Source organism: Epinephelus fuscoguttatus, linkage group LG16 (assembly GCF_011397635.1).
Source record: "Epinephelus fuscoguttatus linkage group LG16, E.fuscoguttatus.final_Chr_v1".
In the NCBI taxonomy this organism is placed as follows: domain Eukaryota; kingdom Metazoa; phylum Chordata; class Actinopteri; order Perciformes; family Serranidae; genus Epinephelus; species Epinephelus fuscoguttatus.
The window spans coordinates 21,885,870-21,910,518 of NC_064767.1; the positions used below are offsets into that span (position 1 = coordinate 21,885,870).

Here is a 24,649-nt window from a genome sequence, read left to right on the forward strand (position 1 = left end):
CCGTCTTCAGTCTTTATTTAGAGTGTGTTTAGCTCACTGCATAGCTGTGACTCTGTTTGCCTATTGAGCACAAAAGAATCTGCACCACTCGAGGTAAGTGAGAATTTATGTTTTTTATAATCTGACTGACCCTTTGTCTATTCAGCCATCTCGCTTATCAGTTAAGGGCCCTTAGCCATGCACACGTGGTTATGCTTGTGTGTGTGTTTGTGAGGGGTGTTCATGTACTGCTGAAAAACACAGTACACACGTGTACCAAACATGTAAGAACACTGATTTAACACAGAATGAGTGAAGCTTGGATAAAACCCTCGTAACACATGGTGAGCAAGCAGGAGATTCCTGGAAAACTGCTGTAGAGAGAACACAGACAGACAGACAGACAGAAACACACACCTGCTAAAGTCACTTTTGTCATGTACTCCTTATTCACATAAGCTGGCAGGAACACAGGTTATGACGTGTTGCACAATGTGGAGTGGGCCTCCACAGCTATAAATAACCCTGAGAGGAATCAGATTTGGAGAACCGGAGGTGGGAACTGATGAGATCACACATACCCATATGTGTGTGTATGTGTGCGAGCACATGCACACACGCAAAAGGCTTGGATCTGAGGAAATGGAGTCAGACTGACATCATATAGACTCAGAGACGGACAAGCAGAGGGGATCAGCGGGAAGGCAGCAGAACAGAGAGCGGGAACAGACTGAACACACCATGACTGAGAGGAGGGTGTGAGGTGACATCGAGACAGCTACCTGCAGGAAAAAGCTGGGGAGGAGCAAACTGCGGTGATGATGATGAGGATGACGACAAGATGGTGAAACTGGTGCAATTATTAGTTGCGTTGTGGACAATGGAGACGAGAGAACAAAAATAAACCCAAGATGTAACACGTTCCTACATGTATAGCACATGACACTGCAGCAGGCATGAGAAGTGTTGAGGTGTATCTAATATTTATGTGTGTTCTGAACATGCAACCTCTCAAGGACATCACAGCATTAATAACACATGAACACTTGTGTGTGATAGATCCCAAATGTACTGTATGTTCTGTTTTCCATATGAATATGATTTGAATATGTCTGACTGGCACCAAGGACATAAAGATTCTTCATGAGGGACATTCATATAACTGAAAGACACTCAGTGTGGAAAAGATGCAGTGTGTTTGTATTTCATTACAAAATAAAAGAAAAGGGATCAGCTATTTATATACAAACTAATCACTGGTGTGACGGTGCTGAGCTAAAACATGTTGCTTATCCTTCCTGTACTTAAACTACAATTACTGCCTCGTAGTATGCCTTAGGGAACCAGTCAAGTTGCAGTTACAGTTCACATCCATGTCTGTTCAACCATGACAGTTGAAAATGTTGCACAGTTTCAAGACAGACACCCAAGATTGTCATCGATTCAGTATCTATCTCTCCCTCTGTTTCTAAGTTATGATGGTAAGTACTGGCTGCTAAAGTGTTTTTGCAGAACAATATGATGTCACAGTGAAGTTGACCTCTGACTTTTTGGATATAAAATGTCATCACTTCATCATTTTATCCTATTAAACATTTTTGTCTAATAGGATGAAATTCTTGAGCTATGGCCAAAAACATGTTTACGAGGTCACAATGACCTTGACCTTTGACCTTCACCTTTTGAGTACCACATTCGAGGAAACTCCCTCAAGGCCTTCATGTTATATCACATTCATGAGAATAAGATGGATGTAAGGTCACAGTAACCTTGACCTTTGACCACCAAAACTTAATCAGTGCATTGTTGAGTCCAAGTGGACGTTTGTGCCAAATTTAAATAAATTCCCTCAGGGTGCTCTTGAAATATCACATTCACAAGAATGAGACGGATGCAAGGTCACAGTAAACTTGACCTTTGACCACCCAAATCTAATTAGCTCATCATTAAATCAAAGTGGATGTTTGAAACAAATTTAAAGAAATACCCTCAAGGCATTCTAGAGATATCACATTTAGTAGAAAGATACAGATGGTACCCGAAAACATAATGCTTCCTGTCACAGCTATCATCAGCGCAGAGGCATTAAAATGCATCAGCTATTCATACAAACTAATAGTTGGAACAACTGTACCAGGCTAGAATATGTTGCTTATCCTTCATGTATGAAAGTAGAATTACCACCTTGCAGAACATTATGATGTCACAGTGAAGTTGACCTTCAACTTTTTTGGATATATAACACCATCAATTTATCCTATTAGACATTTGTGGGAATTTTTGTCATAATTAGCGTAAGGATTCTTGAGTTATGGCCAAAAATGATTTGTGAGGTCACAGTGACTTTGACCTTTGACCTTCAACCACTAAATCTTAGTCAGTACATGGTTGAGTCTGAGTGGACGTTTGTGCCAAATTTAAAGAAATTCCCTCACGAGAATTAAACGGATGCAAGGTCACAGTGACCTTGATCTTTGACCACCAAAATCTTATTCGTTCATCATTGAGTCAGAATGGATGTTTGCGCCAAATTCATAGAAATTCCTTTGAGGTGTTCTTGAGATATCACGTTTACAAGAATGGTACAGACAGATGTATGGACAAACCGAATACATAATGCCTCCGGCCATGGCTACCACCAGCATGGAGACATAAAAATGTAGCAGCTATTCATACAGACTAATAGTTGGAATGAAGGTGTTGAGCTAAAACATGTTGCTTATCCTTCATGTAAAGAAGTGAATCACTGCTCCATTTTGCCCTCTGTTTGCAAAGCAAATACTTAACTTTAATCCAATGCACTGAAGTGGTTTCTACATGAAACACAGCACTGTGAGCGAAACGTTTGACATTTCTAGATAATTATTTAACACCGAACATGAATTTATTTATATATTTTTGTTAAGGAAAATCATCTCAAAGAAATTTTTGGAATAAGATCTTGTTATGTTTTTTAGGTGTGAAAAAGGTCTTGTTCTATTTTCCTTTGCGTAAAAACAACACATCAAATAAGGTTTAAATGACTGTTTTGTGTGTGTGTGTTTGTGTGTGTGTGTGTGTGTATATGTGTATGTACTGTGTGTATTTAGAAAAAAGTGAAACAGAGTCTTTGAATGACATATTACCTCACAACTGTGACAGCCACCCAGAGGCACGGTTACTTACACACACACACACACACACACACACACACACACACACACACACACACACAAACATATTTCACACAGCTGACTGACAGACGTCAAGCTGATGCAGCGCGAAAAGATGACAGACAAGTGCCACTTGAGAAATTGACTAGCAAGTGACACATTTACAGTTACAGAGGGAAGAGAGACATTGAGCATTGTTGTCAATCAAGAGCGGTGGTAATGAAGTCTCTCAGCGGGGCATGACATATTTGTTCATCTGTGTAGTTATTTATTTAGTACATTTGTTTTTTGTAGTGTAATTTTATTTAGTAGCTTTATTTATCCAAGAAAAGTCATGGGTGAGTTATTAGTTTTGTAACCCCTTACAGCCCAGTCACCAGAAGAAAAATGGTTTTGTATTTGTACCACAAATATAACATTTGCATGTTTAATACATATCATATTAATGCAGTGGTTCCCAACTGGTTGGTCCCGGGTCCACTCTGAATGGGCTGCAAGTGACTTGTAAAAGTATCAAGTTTGTAAAAATCACACTTTATTCTTAAGTACAGTGAATTTCCGACACAGAGCTTTAATTTTAAAGTGCTGTTTTCTGCTGTAGAGTGAGTGACTAACGGACAGCTACTTAACAGAGACAGCAAACTAGCTTGACGTCATGGCCAAACACAAGTGGCCAAATGTGTGATGTGATGCCAAATGTAATAAACTGTGTGGACCTTGAACTAATGACTAAGGAGAAATCTGGATCCCATGGCTGAACCAGTTGGGAACCACTGCATTTACATATGTAAGTCACAGAAAAATGAGCAGACTTTGGTCACCTAGGCGATATCCTTGCCAAACTGCAGATCACTGTTCAAGACCAATGAATAACAAAACCGGTTGTGACTTTGCAAGTCATTTCTGAGTTTTCAGCAGCATTTTAGGCACCAACCCACACTGGGTGTTTTGTGGTGACCTGTTGCTGTTCTTTCAGGGGGGACTGTGCTCCCAAAACCAGGTATTGTAAGCCAAATCATGATCGTGTCTTAACCATAACCAAGTTGTCTTGTGCCTAATTGGGACCACACATTAGTCACAGTATTGTATAAGTGTTTCAGTATATTGGCTACATAATAATGTGTAAATACAACGTACCTGTAGTTTGCAGAAGCCTACAATACCAATATTTTTTCCAGCATTTTGGTTGCCTCACAACCATCTTTGTCATCATCACTGACATAATTCTCCAAATTAAGCCCTTTGCTCATTAGGACTGTTCTTTGGCTTCTTTTATCTCAATTATCTAAATTGTTTGTCTGTAAAACACATGGCAACAGTCATGCTTTATGGAAGATGCTTTGCACGAAATGTAAATGTGTACTAACGTGCCATAAGAATGATTATTACAAGCTGACGGTAAAGTCTGAGGACAGAGACAGAATTAGGGGCCAGAATAAGGAAATAAAAGAACAGCAGTAGGGAAGATAAACATGCTGGTGTTTAAACTGGAAGTGTTTGAGTAGGAAAAAAAAACAGAAAAGAAATGATTATTTAGAGACCCCAACTTCAATACTTTCTCTTTTTAGCTTTGGCAACTCCTTCAGCTTCCTCCTGCTTAACTTCACTTCCCTTTCTCCCTTTTTGTGTCACATCACCAAAACACACACTTAGTGTAGCCCTGTCACTAGAAGAAAATATTGGCATTGTTTGTTTCTGCAAACCACAGAGAGATTACATTTGCATGTTTCATACATATAATTCCAGGGTTTCTAAAGTGTCATAGTTCTGATTACATGGAGGCCTGTATGAGCTGACTACTTCATCTGGGGGTGTAGGGGATAGTGGACAGAATGACAACTTGGCGAGACACCTGCCAAGCTGCAGACCACTGTTCAGGACCAACAAACCTGTCACTGTTTCACAGGCTGCTTTTTAGCCACCAAGTGTGGGTGTTTGTTAGTGACCCATTGCTGTTTTCTCACTCTGAGTAGTGCCATGAATAATGGTTGTTTTTTTACAGAGGCATTGCTGTGTTTCCTGCCGGGAATGTGCCACCAAAAACAGATATTTTAAGCCAAAACATGATCTTTTCCTAACCATAACCAAGTGTTTTTTGTGCCAACTTGACCATATGTTAACCACAGCACTGTTGAAACGTAAGGAAAACTTAAAGTTTCTTCTACATAATACTGTATAAATGTAATGTATCCATGATTTGCAGAAACACAATCAGTTATCACCACAGTCCTTTTTCTCCCGCCTCACTTCCATCTACTTCCCCTTCATTCCCTCCCTCTCACTCTTGTGCTCCCTCTGTGTCATGTTAACTAGAGGTCAGCGGCACACCCTTTCAAGGTCGTCCCTGTCCGAAGTCTGGTGTCCTCATGCCTGGATGGCTGAGTGGAACAGACAGCTCTGTCCCAGTTGGGGACCATCAGACTTTTAGTGCCTCTGACCACCGGCCTCCCTGGTGGATAGGCCTGATGAGCATCCTTTCTTTGTTCCCATCCACTGCTGTCCATTACAAGGAGTGTGACACAGACAGAAAGACAGGAGGAAGAAAATAAAGGAAGAGTGGGGGTATAAATCTAATTCAACGTTTCTTTAAATGAGTCCAAATGCTAATAGAGGTTTTTTTTTTACTGTAATAGTAAAACATACTGTGTCTTTACATTAGCAAATATAGCATTAGGTGTACTGTGTTACTTTATTTTGGTTTCTTTGAGCAGTTGAGGAAGATGTCATTTTGAGGTTGCCTTGAGATGTGAGTCTCTGTCATCTTCCAGGTGGACTGAAGTGTTTTGTGTTCATGGTGAGAAAACAACATGCGCCAACCATGACAAAACAGCTGATTATTATTCCGAACATGGCAACCATTTTCCATTTTGCTGAGGTGTCAGATGCTCTGCCTGTTTTGTCTTTTTTGTAGTGGCACCTCTTTGATGGATGAGGTGAGATTACGGTCTTGTGTTCATATTCATGTGTCTTTGTGAGCAGAGAGCCATGTTAAAATACTGCAGTGCCCTGTTGTCCCAGCTCTTACTTGCTCTACATATATAGTTTAGTTATCTTTGTCTAAAAACCAACGTAACTTTTACTGTATGGGGACTCACCATTAAACTCACATGTCAGGAGGTTCACAAATAAAAGACTTAACATCATGGAGTACTAATACTCTACAGTATTTGTTAGAGCTGAAACACTAGCAACTACTTTCATAATCATGCTCATTAAGGCAATTGGCTAATCAGCCAGTCACATGATAGCAACTCAGTGCATTTAGGCATGTAGACATGATCAAGACGACCTGCTGAAGTTCAAACTAAGCATCAGACTGGGGGCGAAAGGTGATATAAGTGACTTTGAATGTGGCATGGTTGTTGGTGCCAGACAGGCTGGTCCGAGTATTTCAGAAACTTTCTCGTACAACCATCTCTAGGGTTTACAGAGGATGGTCCGTAAAAGACAAAAAAATCCAGTGAGCCACAGTTCCCTGGGTGAAAATGCCTTGCTGATGCCAGAGGTCAGAGGAGAATGGCCAGACTGGTTCAAGATGATAGAAAGGCAATAGTAACTCAAATAACCACTGGTTACAACCAAGGTATGCAGAAGACCATCTCTGATGCAACAACACGTGGAACCTTGAAGCAGATGGGCTACAGCAGCAGCAGACAACACCAGGTGGCACTCTGTCAGCTAACAACAGGAAACTGAGGCTACAGTTCACACAGGCTCACCAAAACTGGACAATAGAAGGTTGGAAAAACCAGTCACCAGATCTCAATCCAATAGAGCACCTTTGGGATGTGGTGGAACAGGAGATTCACATCATGGATGTGCAGCTGACAAATCTGCAGCAACTGTGTGATGCTATCATGTCAATATGGACCAAAATCTCTGAGGAATGTTTCCAGCACCTTGTTGGATCTATGCCATGAAGAATTAAGGCAGTTCTGAAGGCACACGGGGGTCTGGCTGGGGGTCTACATGTGAGGAATATTCTTCACAATATTTTTTGCATTTTATATAGACCAAAAAATTATTCAGTAGAAGACAAAGTTTTTGGCGATTAGTATTTTATTGGGGCTGTCAAATGATTAATTAATTCATCTCAATAAGTCGCATACATCAACATTTGCTGTGAAAGTATTGTGGTTCGCTGCTAAATGCTTTGCGTTAAGGTGATATTTCAGGCTTGAAGTTCTCAGATGGTACAAGACTTCCTTCCTGCAAAGGTTACAGAGTACGGTGCTCCTATCAACACTTTCCTCTGGGCATTTTTTAAAAGTAAATGTTCCATTCACAGGGCCAAGCAGCATCATCTTGTCTGCCTCCATCGTGTAACAAAGCTACTGGCCTTCAATGACACATCGGGTCAAAGAGTACAACGGAACGTAATTAATCAGCATTCTTTGTTTTTTACGGTTTACTTTTTCTGTAATTAATCAAAATGAACACATTATTTTGACAGGCCCAATTTTAAAAAAATCATCCCAATCCAGTTGGCCCTGCATGCTCACTCAAATCCTCCAGGTGCTGCATTTACCCCAACATGGGCTTTTTACAAGTACAGATAGTGTCACTTTACATTTCCAGCATAATGTATCTTTGCTCTGTTTCCCATTTTATTTTATTGAAGCCCAAAAGATGGACTCGCTACTTGGCTGTAATCTCCAGCTGCCTGCAAAGGATTCACAGGTCAAAGTCAAGGGGTTATCTCCACATCTGGAAAGTGAACCCAATACAGAGAGGCCTGCATTTTCTCTAATGGCCAGCAGGGGGCAATTTACTGATTGTATGGAAGACTATGAAAAACTGAACCTACTTCTCACATGGTTTTCCTCATGAGTTCATGGTCTCAATTTCTAGTTTCTAGAAAGTCTTATCCAATACAGCTTGATGTTCCTTTTGTTAATTATGGTCCCAAATATAGTAAAGTAGATGATAAAGCAGGTCATGATTTAGGGTATGGCTATTTTGTGAATGACAAGTCACAGTCACAGTTCTTCACAGTTCCACCGTCCTGTCTAAATATGGTCACTTCTGGCTCTAAAAAGACAAGATGTCAGCTGCCAAAATGCCAAAGTCAAGGCTTGAAAATGGTAGTTCACAAACCAATGGGTGATGTCATGTTGGCAACATCTACTTTTTTTTATACAGTCAGTGGTCAGTGGTCAGAGTTCTTGTGCAAGGCTGCAAAAACAAACCCTCAAGAATCACCTCTGCATTGAAAGTAAAGAGTCAGGTGTCCACATTGTGCTCAGATCCACACAGCAGCAGGAGTGTGACTGAGAGATCCCTGAGGCCTTTAATAGCTATAGTTAGCTTAGATTTATTCACCGCTCTGATAGCTATAGTTAGCAGTAAATTTATCCACCTGCCAAGGGAACTTGTCAACGAGGGATGGAAAATACACTTCCATTGAGTTAGTTAGGCTTTAATGACTGAGGGGCTGGCTGGAAAGAGCTGATTAGAAAATTAATTATTTATCAAAATACTACTAAAAATTTCCCCTGAAAACTGAAAAATTGAGAACAAGTCATTAAGGTGTAAATTGAATGTTCTGAATTTCAAATCAGGGCTATAAGTCTTTATGTATGAGTGCACGTGTGTGTGTGTGTGTGTGTGTGTGTTGGGAAAGCATCTCACTACATGTATGTATGTACAGTATGGCTGAGTTAATAATAAATGTGTGTGTCGGGGGCACATGCGTATCTGTGTCCGATGGAGTCTGAAGAACTTTAATGAACCTTAAGGAACAAGCAATACCTTAACACACAGCTGGTCCGTCAGTCATTAAGCACAGACAGTTTGATGAGTACCCACAATGCTGCTGCTCATCTCCTCTTTCTCTCCATATTTTACACTCACTTCAGCCATGCTCCGCTCTCTGTCCATTCCTCCACTTCAGCTGGTATGTGCATTTTCCTTGAGCCAGGGTCGTAGTTACACTACTAGATAATGCTGCTCCCATTCAGTTTAGAAATCTCCCTTTATCCAACAGTCTTAACGAGCTACACATCCACTACATTTCCTCAGGGTGGCTGTTGAAAAATAATGTAGCTGATCATCAGTTTAGTTTTCAAATACCATAAAACTCCAAATAATAGCCCGGGCCATTATTTGCTTAAATCACTGAACTCAAGAGGCCTATATTTGGGACAGGCCTTTAATTCCTTTTACACAAAACTGTTGCTCAGCAAAGATGGGAAATACAATCAATTAATTTATATAAACCAGTATGAATATTATGTAGTGTATATAAAAAGTAGGATTCAAATAACATTAATTATGAATCTTTCATTTGATCGAGCTTCGACAGACAGTGTGTCGGAGAAAGAGAAAGAGAGTTACGACAATCATTTCACAGCACCCAAGGGTTACACCACTTTATCCTGTTAAAACAAAACTCACTTGGATTAATTTTTTTATGAAAACCCCTTTTGATTTTTTTGATTGGTGAACAGACTATGAATAACTAAGCAGGTAATCAAGGTACATATTACTCATAACTACTGTCTGTATCTGAAATCGCCCCTCAGGGACATTAAAGTTTTACCTTACCTCACCTCAGCTCACCTCATCTCACCTCACCTTAAAAATTACGCCTACCAATTTATGGATGATCAAATCAGTTGGTCATTCATTTAATAGTTGACAGCTAATCAGTTCCTGTCACTGTTGGGCAGACAGAGCTCAGCAGTGCAAACTGATTTAAGAACTCTTTTGTCTCTGCATCAGATGGTGTTTTAAACAGAAGCCTAAAACAAGCAGAGTTTACTGAGGCTGTACCGCAGTACAAAACCAAAACTGACTGATGCCTCGGGTGGGTGTTTTTGTATTTTTATGTGCTCTTTGATGTCTTGATGTCTCCTGTAGCAGGTGATGTGTGCCCATATTGGTTGGTGGGTCTAGCTTTGTGGAGTCCGAGTTAAATTTCCCCATGGGGACAATGTCGTCTATCTGTCTATCTGTCTATCTATCTATCTATCTATCTAGACATGGATTCATTTAGCTTTTTAAATCTCAGCTCTGCTTTCAATCCTGCTGATAATTTCAGTGGTGAATAGACATATCAAGGTCAGTTCTGAATAGGCTGATTCACAAGTAACCACGTCTTCACAATAGGACATTTTCTGTGGTTGCTGGGGATTCAGGTTCATTAACAAAGCTTCCTTGGAGTTTCCTAGTGTTCCTGACTCGGGTTGTTGAAAAATCACAGAGACGTATGCAATAAAGAAGAGCATACGATACATTCCCACGTGGATGTTGGGACTGCCTGGATTGGTTCACCAAGCTGAAGAAAACCAAGGAAATAAACGACACGAAGGTTGATCGATCTGTTGATGTAGCTTGCAGTTTGTTCAGAAAAAATAGTAGAAGCATGAATGTCGGTGCAGAGAGAAGTGGAAAAGGTGAGGGTGTTCCACTTGACCAGTCAGAGGCTAAGGATAATGACCTGCAGGAAGTGGCAGCAGAACACGTGCAGTTAAAGCACTGTTATATTTCTAGCTAAATTTATATAGTGTACAGCATATAAAGTTTAAAGTAATCATATATTTTACTTTTATCATGCACACTTACTTAACACAACCTATATGTTAATGTATTCTTGTTTCTGTAGTGTCCCTGTGCGCTTGCGTTATAAGGATAATTTGATAAAGTAATGGACGTCTCAGACTATTAGCTACAAAAACTGGATGATCAGCAAGTTTTGAGTATGGAGGTGGTGGTGGGGTGTTAATATGGAAACTTTCCATTAAGAAAGAAACTACTTGATGAGTTGAAGGTTAAAGGACCAGACAACGAGTGCTTTGTGAGAGAAGCTGTATTTCAGCACCACGGACAGAGACCCAGAGAAAGACAGAGATCGATCAGTCTTTTGTCCTCACGTCTCGTTTCTTTGTATTTGTTGTTCACTCACACAAGAACAAAATACAGATAAATGCCAACAACTCTCCTTGAAAAACACATTAAGATGTTTAATGCCCTCAAAATGACTTTTTACAGCTTTGTAACAAACAAAGAACTTTAAGTTCTCACAAATCCTTAAACACTCTGAAACTGTGGCCAAACTCTTTGTCTCCTGCTTAAATGCATTGTCTGCTTTCAAACACATAAAAAAATTAAATTAAATTAATTTTTCTAACTGTGCCAGAACAAAGAGAGAAAACCCAGACACCCATACAGAAACAGACCTTAACTTTATAACACATTTATTAGGTGGTTTTAGAGGGCGTACTGACTTACTATAAAATTGACAGAGATGAAAGCAGTCACACCAGATACACCATGTCAGACGTAACACTGGCTGAGCCAACAAAGTGTATTTGCTTGCATGGCTGTTATCAAATAATAACTACCACTAGTGAGTGTTAAAAAAGTTTTTAAAGATTATTTTTATTGGCTTTTTGCCTTTATTGACAGGACAGAGGGTGAAATGGGGAGACAGAGAGAGAGTGGGGACTGACATGCAGCAAAGGGCCGCGAGCCGGATTCGAACCCGGGGCTGCTGCAGCGAGGCAATGCCTCTGTACATGGGGCGCCGGCACTATGCACTACGCTACCGACGCCCCGTTAAAAAAGTTTTTAAAAAGCAGTTCCTCTGATCACAGCAACTTTTAGTGGTCAATTTTATTTTCTTCTTTGAATACCTAGGCTATTTGTCATTCTTCTTCTTCTTCTTCTTCTTCTTCTTTTTTTGCATAGATTGGCCAGTTAGCTATATTATCATTCCAAGTGTTCAGACATTCTTGTGAGCTACAGTGGTTAGTTTTGTTACTTTTCAAGCGAGAGACTCGTCCACCTCCAAACCGCTGGTGAAAACGCACCTAGCCATGCTACAACCACTGCTGACTTGGTAGCTTCAGATATCAACCTCCTCTCCTGTGGAACCATCTTCCTGTTTCGGTCCGGGTGGCAGACACTGTCTCTACACTTAAGAGTAGACTTAAGTCTTTCCTTTTCAATGAAGCTTATAGTTAGGGCCGGCTCAGGCTTGGCTTGGACCAGCCCCTAGTTAGGCTGATATAGGCCTCCTATGATACACTGAGTCTCTCTCTCTCTTGTTCTTAGATTCTGAAAAGTTGGTTCTTCTCCATTTGTTAACATTTATGTCCTATTATTGCATGTCACTAACTCGGCTTCTTCTCTGGAGCCTTTGTGCTCCACTGTCTCGCAGGTTCCCTTGAATCACAGCTACACCTGGATCCTGGGTCGTGGTTGTGCTGCTGCTGTGGTCCTGCCTGATACCTACTACTGCTGTTATCATTAGTCATACTTCTACTATTAATATACACATGATTATTATTGTCACATATATACACTGTCATATTTTAATTTATACTTATAACATATATACTACCTGAATACTATTATTATTATTATTATTATTATTATATTAATACCAAATTTAATGTTATTATAGCTGTTATCATTACTGTTTGCCCTGCATCTCTCGGTCTTTCTCTCACTTTCTCTCTCTGTCTCATCATCTCTTTCTGTATCATTTTATCATATGGATAACTGTGCATTTATGTATGTTCTGTGCACACAACATCTATTGCATGTCTGTTCGTCCGGTTGCTTATCCACTGTGAAGGTCCAGTGACAGAGGGATGTCGTATACTGTAAAGCCCTCTGAGGCAAATTGTGATTTGTGATATTGGGCTTTATAAATAAAATTCAATTGAACTGAACTGAATCGAGGGAAGACCCGAAAATATTCAGAGAATTACCTTTGGTGCAACTCAGTTTTATACAGTATGTGTAGTGGGGGTCCCTGCTTCATCTCTGTCTCGGCCCTGTTTTAACACAGTCCCTTTGGAATAAATTAATGTTACTGGTGTAAAATACAGATTGCCAAAAAAAAAAGAAATAAGATTTAAAAAAGCTGTGGTTGGTTGTGTTTGCTCAGAAGACAGAATTATGATACTGTCACACTCAGCTGTTGTAGTAGCCAACTGCTCGCCTCTCCATACTTCCTTCTTTGCTGTGATTGGTGTTTTCTGACCACAGTACCTGTCCTGATGGCTGCTAATAATAAACACATGCCTCAAAAACTTATGGGTGAGGTCATGTCTATACTCTGTGGGGCACCAAGTCAATCAACAAACAAAGCCTTGTACACATTCACACTTTAGAAAAGTCCAATTATGAGTGATTTTTCAATACTGTCTTGTGATGGACAACATCTCAGTGAGAGAAAGGGAATCAGCTATATAGAGCGTTTTTCTTCAGTTTCTTTTTTTCTCTCTGCACACCCCCCCTCTCTCCACCACCTCCTCTCCACACCTAGCTTTGCCCCCGTCACCCCCCCACACTCAGACTGCTGCTAATAGGAGTTTATTTTTAGCACGAGAGGTGTGAGTGTATACACATGATGGATGAAGGTGATGTTTCACATCTCTCTCGTACGGGGGGAGGGAGGAGATAAGTGAGGGAGGGAGGGAGGGAGGGATGGAGGTGAAAGGAGCAGAGGTTGAAGCAGGGCAAGAAGCAGGCTTGAGAGCTGTTACTATACAGGAAGTGTGGATTAGAATGGTGTCGGGCTGTGACAGGGACAAGACTTCCACCTGAAAGCCCCGCTGGCAAAGCAAACTGACCTACGAGCGGCTGAAGATCAACAGGCTGCCTCTGCACCAGATGATAGTGCTCTTTTTAGAGACATGAGGGAAGACAGAAACGGCCTGATGTACCATCCAATTAGAATACAGCTCACACCAGTCTTAGCTTTGGGCCAGAACAGAAATTTAATCACATATCATTTCTACCTTCTTGTCTTTCCTTCAGTATCTCTTGAGAGGAAGTCAGAGAGCTGGTCAGAGGTGAGAAGTCTGTAACCTGCTTTAAATCATGTTGGAAGTGGATATAAGAAAAAGAAAGCGCAGACACCACACTGATATAGACACAAGAGTACCTGACGGGCGGAGTGAGCCTAAGCACTGACTCAATCAGTTTGGGACAGAGTGAAATGTGAACAGCACGGAGCAGATTAGGGCTAAAACAGTGGGATAGATGCCAGGGAAAACAAAGGATAAGGAAGCAAGCAACAGATACACAGAGGGATTATTCAGCATACAGGGAGTGCACAAATAACTACAAACCAACTGTCGCTTTTCCTTTTAATAACTTGATCTGGAATGCCTCTGCATGTGCACAAAATTGGCAGCACGTGCGAAAACTGGGATGTAATTTTTAAATATAGATCATCAAAGAGGAACTTTTTTCCGCACAGGCTTTGACCTTGAACCTCCACAAGGAGTTTATTTTTAGGCCACCTTTCTTATCTTGACTGTGAACGCACGAGTCAGGAGGTGTCAACAACAGACAGAAACAGAAGTGAATAATCAGGGCAAGTGAGATAAGTGAGAATCTTCACATGTCTGGCGACAAAACGAGTGTCCTTAAAATGGATGTGAGCGCTCAGACGTGATAGAATGTGACGTTTTTCTGTCTCCGTCTATCCGTGTCTGTCTTCTCACTTTGTCGCTTTCTATCTTTCCGTTCCCTCTCTCTTTAAGATCTTTTTTGTTTTTTATAATGTCACACAAAAGATTATCAGATGACAAAACAGTTGTCACAACTTGGCACTGCACCCAGTAAAATAATAGTCTCAAATGAAGTGGAACAGAATCTTGTAAATGAATCCGAATATATCTTTCTGCTCCTGCCCTGCGAGGCGTCTCTACCAAAACCCGAGGCTTCGGCGCTGCCTCCCGCTGGGTTTTCATATTGCCTATTATGCACTGATATGAAACAACATCCAGCTCAGCCTTGCAGAGTGTCTCCTCTTCACCCCACGGTAAAGCACACAAGCAGAGGACCTTAGCTTGGAGTACCCTAAGTTATCCTTATGGTAATGAACAATTCCCTTCCCACTGTGAGCGCCATTACCACACACTGCGATACGGCTTAGAACACTCCACGCACGCAAATACAGCAACACACACGCACGCCCACTAACCCCTGCGAGTGCTTGTCAGAGTTTACCATCACAGGCAGCCAATGTTTTATTCATAAAGCCTACAATTGACGTTTAATGTCAATTTTCGTCAAAAGGAGAGGGAAGTGATGGACGGGTGTGTAATGATGTTTGTCAGAGACAAGAGGGAGGGTGCAGAGGTGACACCGTTAAACTTAATCAACTCTGCAGGTGCTTAAAGGTGATAAGTTCAGAGGGAATAAACACACTGTACTCCTAACAGCATCAGAAAGTTTTCATAATAAAATACAAGAAGTAATAGCAGCACTATTTCTCACACACAAATAAAGCTTGGCATCCCTGCGCCGGGGCTCAGGCTCGGACCGAACATATTTTATTCATAGTTGAAAGGTTGATAACAAAATCTCTTTGGTCATAGCCATGAGCAAGCTACAAAGAGAATCAGCTTCAGGGTACTACAACTGGAAAACGGTGTGTGTGTGAGAGAGTGTGTCTATCAATCCGAGCCAATGTGTGTGTTCATATACCCTCACTGGTGTGGGCGCATACAGGCCAATGCAACAGAAAGGTACAGCAGCACATGAGGGAGGTAATCGGAGGTTATTAATTAGAAAGTGCAAAGTTCTATCGGCCTCTGGAGGAAGACTAACGCCCAGTTTCATTTAGAAAAATGTCAAAGCCCCTAACAAATGACTCCTACTCTGAAGAGGGAAATTAATGTGACCATTTCTTGGTGCTCATATGTATACTGTGAAGTGCAGGTGAAAGTTCCCTGCAGTAAAATATGTAGTGTTGGGTGCATTTTTAAAAATGGATAAGTCACAGGAAGCTAGTCTCTGCAACACATGATCACCTAAAGAGAATAAATATACTCTAATGACCGGCATGTACTGCTGCTCATTACACAGCTACCAAAGACATTAATCATTAGACATGAAATATTGATTCAAGACTATTCATTACAAGCTAAAGCAATTTACTGGCCAAAGCAATGTGTCTGTGTACAGTTACTGTGGAGTAAAGTTGTTGGTGTTGCTTGTTAATTTGATTAGAAAAACTTAACCTCACTTTGAAGTTACTGTGAAACTGTCATTTGTTACTTAGCAAAAACAGAACCAGTGTGCAGTCAGAGGTCAATACTTCATGGGCTGTAAACATGTTTAAAATACATACACTGGTTTGTCTGATACCATTGTGACTGAAGGCAACAGAAAAGGGACAAACAACCACAAATGCTGTGGACAGCTTTTGACCTGTCAACACAGATGTAACTACATTTAGGTGTGCCAGTTACACACCTACTGGTTCATTCAGTGTCAGTGTCTTGGACACAAATTTTGTTTCTCCACCAGTAGGGAACTACACGGTATTATCATGGGACAAGAGCACAACAGGGACACGTGACAGTATTGGACAAAGATAAAAGTAGTTTTAGATTGCCATCTGTCTTGGAACAGCTTACATCTCTATCATTCTCATTGTTAGATATTGGTGCATCAATATATCTATGACAAATTCAACCTCATTAGAGGTCTAATCAGCTCCCAAAACTGAAAAAGAACACTTGTAAAGGTGCAAACTAAGATGACAAATTCAGCCTCTTTAGTTTCATGTCAAACCACAGCTGTGAAAACTATTATTTCTTCACTTCACAGAGTACTCCATCCACAGAATGATTATTTGAATATCAATTACTCATCCTGTGTTAAGTTGAATTCATGAAGAAAGAATTTAAAAAAAACAGAGAAAATTCCCAATGAATCGGAGTACACAACTTGTGCAGTGTAATTCAAGTCTCATTTATCCAATTCTATGCTCAGTACTTGCAGCCAATTTGGTTGTTATCAGGCCATTAAATAGCCATTATCAGTGATGATGACCTTGAGAGGTATGGGTCAATAGGGGCCTGCCACACCCACTGTAAGGTTGAGAAGGTCATTATCAGGCCATGAAATGAAACTTTCTGCTATAAAGGCCTTTCATGGCACCTTGTCCTATGTGTGAGAAAGTCCACATGTAGTGTGAAGGTGAAGGGTGGTCAGTGGGTCAAACAGGAATTTTATCCAAGAGACAAAACCAATTTGAAACCAGTTTTCAGGCCCAACTGTGTTCTTTGGCTAAACCTAACCACACTGTTTTGGCGCCTAAACCTAAGGTAAGTAAAACCCAACAAACTGGTATTGGCTTTTACATGGGCCAATAACAGCTTTCTGAACCACCCAGTGCTTAGATAATGGGAATTTAATGGGCAGATAACATCCTGATGAGGTGCAGCACTGCTACACAAACCTTACTATTAAAAACACATTAATGCAAGTAGCACACCTGGGGCAGCACGTGTGTTCAAACTCACACACATGTCCAGACATGCTACTCATGTTTTACATAGTAAGGTTTTAGCAAAGATGTATGTGTATCAAAAGTGCTTAGCGTATGACTGGATAAATGAGGCTGGGATTATTCTGCATGAGTTGTTTGAGAGTTTGTAAGAGAATGTTTTGATATAGTTTAGCTGTTGTTCAAGATGGCCCCCATTCACTACAATTTATGAAGAATTTTCTCAGTTTTTTGGATTCTTCGTTCACCATGGAGGGATGGGAGAAATACAAAGTTTTCCACACAACTTCCACATAACACAGGGTGAGTAACTGATATACAAATGATCGTTCTGTAGTTGTAGTATTCCTTTAATGAAACACTTTTCTCTCATCTTTTAAAAATGTGTGCTAATTTCATAAAATTGTAGAAAACCAAGCAGCAATCACTGCTTTCTAATCTCCTTAACACACTGCATGAAGCATAAAGCAGAGGCATGTGACACTGATGGGAACAGGAGGTACTGTAGGAGGAGAGAGGAGCGGACAGAAAGAAGGAGACCTGTGAAGTCAGCTTGGACTGTTTATGTTAAATGAGAGCACGGCTAAAAGACAGATCAATAGGGCTCACAGAGATTCTATACAGCCAAAGCCTCAACATCTACAGACTAAGATAATGTCATACCACAGAGTGAAGTGGAAAGAGAAGAGACAGTGTGTGTACAGTTATCTAAACTGGTATACTAAAATGTGTTTGTGTGCATACGTGAGCTGGCAAACAAGTTGAACAGTATTTAATACATCTTAATTGCACTAAACAAAGCCAGTCCCACTATTAGGTAAATCGACACAAACAAAGCTCTAGGGCAAAGAAGGAGAAGAGGGGACACACACACACGTGCACCAGCATGGCCTTGTTTCCCCTACAGAGGCTAATGAAACAAACTAATTAGTGGGCAAAGTAGGGACAAGAAGGAGGGTGACTACAAATGACTGTCATCAGTAATGTGCACACACAAACACCAACGAGCCATAACCAGACACAATCAGTCTCCTAAGCATGGTGTAGGTCTATGGTGGGATAGGCAGGGGGTGCTGATCACAGTTTTAATTGACAGGACTAATTATAGACGCAAGAGCCGATACAGACACACACTGTGTGGTTTTAAGGCTCAGTAGGGGAGTCAAATCAAGAAGTAACTGGCAGAGTTTTTTTTTAAACATGATCAACTGACTTTATCCAATGAGGTGGAATAAAAACACCAATTAACTCGGGGATTTCTTAATGTCATGTGTCCTTTTCTGCATAGCTTAAACGACTGCTTGGTTCACGCAGTTTGATGGCAGAGTAAATTCTGCCTCTCCATGCCTGACTTAAATGGCACGTCCCTCAGCACCTTGGCACAGCCAAAAATGCCACAATACTCAAATACCAAACTCTGAATGGCCTTGATGAAATCCCTCTGTAGCACAGCCATTACACAGTTCAGCCCTCACTGGCTCCCATCGTACTGAAGCAGACATTTCTCTCCTTCTCTTTCTCTCTCCCATTGGAACAGACACACAGGAGCCAGTAGTCATGGTAACTCCATTCTGGGTAAACTTAAGGATGTGTATGTGCATACACACACACACACACACACACACACACGTTTTTAATAAATACTTCATGGAGGGGAGCCGTCGAAGGGGCTGTGGTAGATGTTGGAACAGAGAGGAGTTTATTTTGCAAAGCACGATGTCAAACTCTATAATTTACCAAGGATTCTATTTCCTGATTTGACTTTATTGATGTGTGTCTATCTGTTGGTGTGTACTTATGCATGAGGCGCCCAACAGATGTCCGGAACATCAATCATTATAATCATTTCATCCCTGACGTGCATTTTAATGGCTGCAAACTTTCAGAATCAGAAAAACATTTGCTGGCCAAGGTTGTGTACACATACAAAGAATTTGACTTTGACTCATAGAGGAAGGTTACAATATTGTAACCCTAGTTCTACTAATACAGCCGGAGCACTCTACTACTTTCTTTGGGTAATACTTCTCTAATCATGATCACACATTGGCACACCGAGAAAAGCATAAACATAGGCGACCATTTAGGACGTTCCTACCTGTGTCTGACATCCTACACCCCTTTTTTAGCAAGTGGCGCAGGAGTGACAGCGCCATTAGGTAACGGGCTCCATCTGTGATAATAGAACTAAGGTTATAACATTGTAACCTTAATTCTATCTCACACAGGCTCTACCCTCTACTAGACTCTTTGGGTACAGTCCAATGAATGAACTCTGTGCTGCGACATAAAATTGACTCACACTGAACCTGACTAGCTAAAGGTTAGTTGCCGTAGCCCACCTACTTCCTTATAGCCACCGCCACCGTGACAGAGAAGTAGGGGGCCCCAGCCATCCCAGATGGTGAGCAACCAAACTGGATGGAGCTGTAGCCTAACCTTGCAGAGGTCGAAAGACAAACACAGATACCTGCACACCACATTTCCCAGGTCATCAAGGAACATGGAAAACATGTTGGTGTATCATGGCCACAAGGGAGTCAGGTGCAACATAGCTAATATACACCCAACCCTTTCCACCTGTCCTGTATTGTTCCAGCTGCTCAGTGTGCTACTTGCCATCACTGAAAAGAAAAAGGGTGTCCAACACGGGAATCCTACACCCTATATGTTACTGGGTCCACACATATTCGGGTAGGCAATTACCCAAAGAGTCCATGGTGGAGCCTGCGTGAGATAGAACAGCTACGAACCAAGTAACGAGTAGACAGGACTATTTTTTACACAAGTATGTGAACAAATAGCTGTTCATATTCATGTATATAAATCACCAATGTCATACAATTAAAATAAAATAAATATGTCTATATAGAGACAGAGCGCAATTAAGTCCCGCCCCCACTGGAGGGAAAAACAATTCACCGTTCTCCATTGACTTTGACTTGCATGAAGTTGGCTCCTTGTCATTTCTGTCTGCTAGCAAATTACAGAAACAAGCAGAAAAGGTGCTATGTGATGGTATGCACTACCAACAGGGTAATGAACCCAGAAAAAAAATAAACCTGAGCTTTTAAAAAGACAAAAGCAGATAAATATGTGAGGATTCTGACACTCAGTGTGCCTTGTACAGCCAGCATTATGCTAGCCAGACAAACTGTAAAGGCTGACACTAATGAAGCTATTAAAAGAATGGTTTTGATATTTCTCAGCTTAAATGATGATCTTAATTGATCAAATAGTTGTAAATATCAAAGTACTTATCTTGCTTTTCTTCATTGGGATCATTTCTTCGAGTTAAGTTTGGTAAGGAGAAGAGACACTGAGCTACACTGCCAATACTGAGTTTGTCTACATTACTTTTCCTCTCTGGTAGACATAGTTTGCTAAAATAATCTTTGACATACTGATGTCTTTTTTTTTCTGTGCTGTAGCCGCAGGCGCTCTGTTAGCGTTTCAGCCCTTGGTTGCATATTATGACACCGATTGCAATCTGTCTCTATCAAGTCAAGTTTTCTGTAAATAATGCAAAGAAATAAATACTGAATGCATAAACATTGACTGGATAATTGTGTGCAGTCTGTGCATGTCTATGCTGTATATACAGCAGACAGGATTATATTGACAGTGACAAATGATATGTACATATTCAAAATGGTGCATTAAAAAACTGTACATTTCTAATCTGTAAAGGCAGTAGATGATGTTTTGGTGTTATGGGGTTATTGACAGTGTATGAATAATTTAACTGTTCAGTTGGCAGGAAGAAACTGTTTTTGTGTCTGGTTGTTTTGGGGTACAGCGCTCTGGAGACCCTAGAAGAAGTTTGAGCAGGTTGTGTTCAGGGTGTGAGGGGTCTATTTGTTAATCAATTATTAATATATTTTAAAACTGTTTATGTCTTTGTTTCATCATGGAATTAAACAGTATAACCCAAAGCTTAATTACGTGGCTGTTTTAAATGCTTTTCTTTTTTCATAAAAGATAAGGCTGGGGTTATTCTGTATTTTTCTTAATGTCAACAAATCCCATGAAAATATCAAAACCACCGTCACTTGTCAACCCTTCCCAATCCTGTCAAAACCATTGCCTTGTGAAGACCCTTACAGAAACCTTTTTAACAACTTGATAGCCCCGTTGTTACAGTGCATGCCCCATAACTGTAGCATCTTGGGTTTGATTGCGGCTTTTGGATGTTTGTTGTATGTCATAGACACAAAAAAATATTGGTTCCTCAGCGGTTCTTTCACATGGGTTGAGATGCTATAAAGCAGTGGTTTCCAATTGGTCCAGTCATGGGGTCCAGATTTTTCTTAGTCATTATATCAAGGCCCACACATTTAGTGCCATACTTGCGTTTGGCCATGTCATCAAGCTCATTTGCTGTCTCTGTCTCACTCTGCAGCAGGGGACAACACCTAAAGAAAAAAGCTCTGTGCTGGAAATTCACTGTACTTAAAACATAAAGTGTGTTTTTTACAAACTTGACACATGCGAGTCACTTGCAGTCCATTCGAAATGGACCCGTGATCTATCCACCAGTTGGGAACCATTGCTATAAAGCACCTCTGCTACACAAAGAACTTTTTAAGCCGCAGGATCTTTAGAGTTTCTCTTGTGATTCTTTACCCAGTAAGCAAAACTAAGCTCAAGAACCAGAAAGCCTTTAAGCTCCTGAGTTGTTCTTTAGAGGTTCTCTGCTGATTCTTTAGTTTAGTTTAGTGTTAACTACATTAAAGAAGTGGCGCTCCACCTTTTTGCCTCCATGTGTACAGAAAAATTCCAGGTTTGAGAAGGTGATGTTTCCCCTTATAAAATATAAGGCTACTAATCCCTTGCATGTTGTTTAGAGATACAGCTGCACATTGCTTCCAGTCAAGAGCACAGGACACTGTATATCTAAAGTAGTAGAGAGCATTATGTATGGTATCCACCTACGCATGACATCACTTCCTGAAAAACAGCCCAAAAACATCCTGTATACACGCTACAGGCAGACAGAGCAATTCCTGGTATAAAAGGCATAACATAATCTTAAGACCTTAATTATTCAATCATACTTGAGCTAATAAGCTGCTCTTCTATCACCATGAGCTGTGAACGTGAAGGAGATAACCTCTGTCCAGGGCTTAAAGCCTTGAAAACTGTACTCTAAGACCGTAGTGGATATGATGTGGCCTACCGTAGGACCTGCTTACAGAGGATGTCAGATTTGCTTGACTCATTCACTCTGATTCCAGATAAGAACACACTGACACTGTTAGCTCTACCGGAGTAGTAGCTTTTGATTGATTGATTTTTAAAAACAAATCTGTTTTGTGTTATGCACACTTACATGCGCCTAACCCCCATGTGACACCATTACAATGACATTGCAGTTAACAATCCAAAATACATTTTATTTTACTGCTCAGTCCTGAAGCAAAACACTCTGCCTTCTATCCAGGGCAAAAAAAAAAAAAAAAAAAAAAAAAAAATATCAGCCACAAAAACCCTTTCTGAAACAAAACTCAAATTTTTCACGATCATCTAACCAAAAGAAATCAACATAGATTGAGACCATTTCACTGAAAAGTACATCCGTAACTGTATGTCTTCATATACAGGACAGTAAAACAAGAAATGAACCTCACTCTCAACTTAACCTAAAGTACACAACAAACAAGAGCAGTAATCAAAACTGAACACACTTCAGGACTCCAAGAACTGAACTCCTGAAACTCTCAAAACTCCTATTTACTTTGTTATTTTCATACAAACTACAGTGCTGTGAGTGTTTCTCTTTTGCTGAAAGGCAATACAATTGTTAACTGTTAAACACAATGCGACTCCCTTTGTTACATATTCAGTACTCAGTTAGTTATTTAAGTTACATTACTCCTATAGGTCCTAGATAGATATCAGTGTCTCTTCTACCCCACTGGGTTAGAACTAGAGGTGCCACAGTAATGTAATGTTTGAGCATTTAGGATTCAGAATATTTTAAACCAAGACATGATTAACAATCACTCATATTAAATAAGTAAGTTAAGTAAGTACGTGTCATTTAGAGGTAGGCCTATACTGACTCCTTCAAGGTGTTATCTGGCATGATTTAAGGGACCCCATGCTCAAAAACTGAAAAACAATGTAGTGCTATATGTCACCTCTAGTGGTTCAAAATAGCACTATTTGATGGGTGCCATAAAGCACCAAAACAGGTTCCCCTAGGATTACAAGCTAATGATTGCTTTGCTATCATATAAAGGCAAAAATCCCCCACAAAATAATCTTTAACAAAACCTTTGAAAGATGATTCAGAAATACATAGTTTAATCTATTTCAAAGGCTTAGCAATTTATTCTAAAAGCTGGGCACTGCAGGTTTTAGCAAAGGCTAATAACAGAGGAGTAAACAGTGTATTTGTGGGGAACTATTTTCAGTGGTGGATTAATATGCATTTGGTGGAGTATTTCCAACAGCAGGATAGAGTATGTGGGATTGACTCAAAATAAACTACAGTGCCCACGTTCATTGAAATTAAGAAACATGTCATCCAGTAGTACAACAGTGTTCATTCATGTGTTTTTAGAAGATGTTAAACAACAACAGTCTAAGGCACAGAGAAATGAACTGTATCTGGTTTTGGCTGCACCTTTTAATGGGATTTGGTGACACTAAAGCCAGTAGTCACTGAATTTATTTAATTTGATATTATTGTCATATTTTTTTCAAAAATGCACATCAGTGTTTCTCTGTTGAATCCAAAGTTGGATTGTTTGAGTTTTAAATGCTTTAATATTGAGGTGTGACTGTTTGAATGTGGTACTTGGTGAGACGTTTGCTCCCTAAAACAAAATGTTAGGTTGGATATCATATCCACTGTTACTGTTCAAGAAAAAAAAAATTGTTTACATGTAGATTATACGGTGTGTGTGTGTGTGTGTGTGTGTGTGTGTGTGTGTGTGTGTGTGTGCCTCTCCTATTGCTGTTTTCCAAGCATGAACACAAAGCTCTGCAGATGTCAAAGTCTGAGAAGATAACGAAGAGAAGAGCCGAGGCAGGGATGAACGGCACGGATGTCAAATTAGCATTCACACGCCGCTCTATTGACAAGGTCATCTAAACACTGCTTTGTCTCCACCTTCTAGGATCAACTGCTGGGATTCAATAGATCCTCCCTACTCTGTTGTGTCTTCCCCAAGGCTATGCGAGCTGCTGCTCAATATCACTCACAAGAGAGAGAGGAGAAAAAAAGGAGGAAAATGGGTGTAAAGCT

General features: G+C 40.4%; 1 protein-coding gene across 3 annotated transcripts in view; it reads right to left on the minus strand.

Annotated features, from left to right (window-relative positions):
• LOC125904078 (Kv channel-interacting protein 2) overlaps positions 1-24,649 on the minus strand; it is a 136,221-nt gene that overhangs the window by 46,964 nt on the left and 64,608 nt on the right. The window lies entirely within an intron of this gene.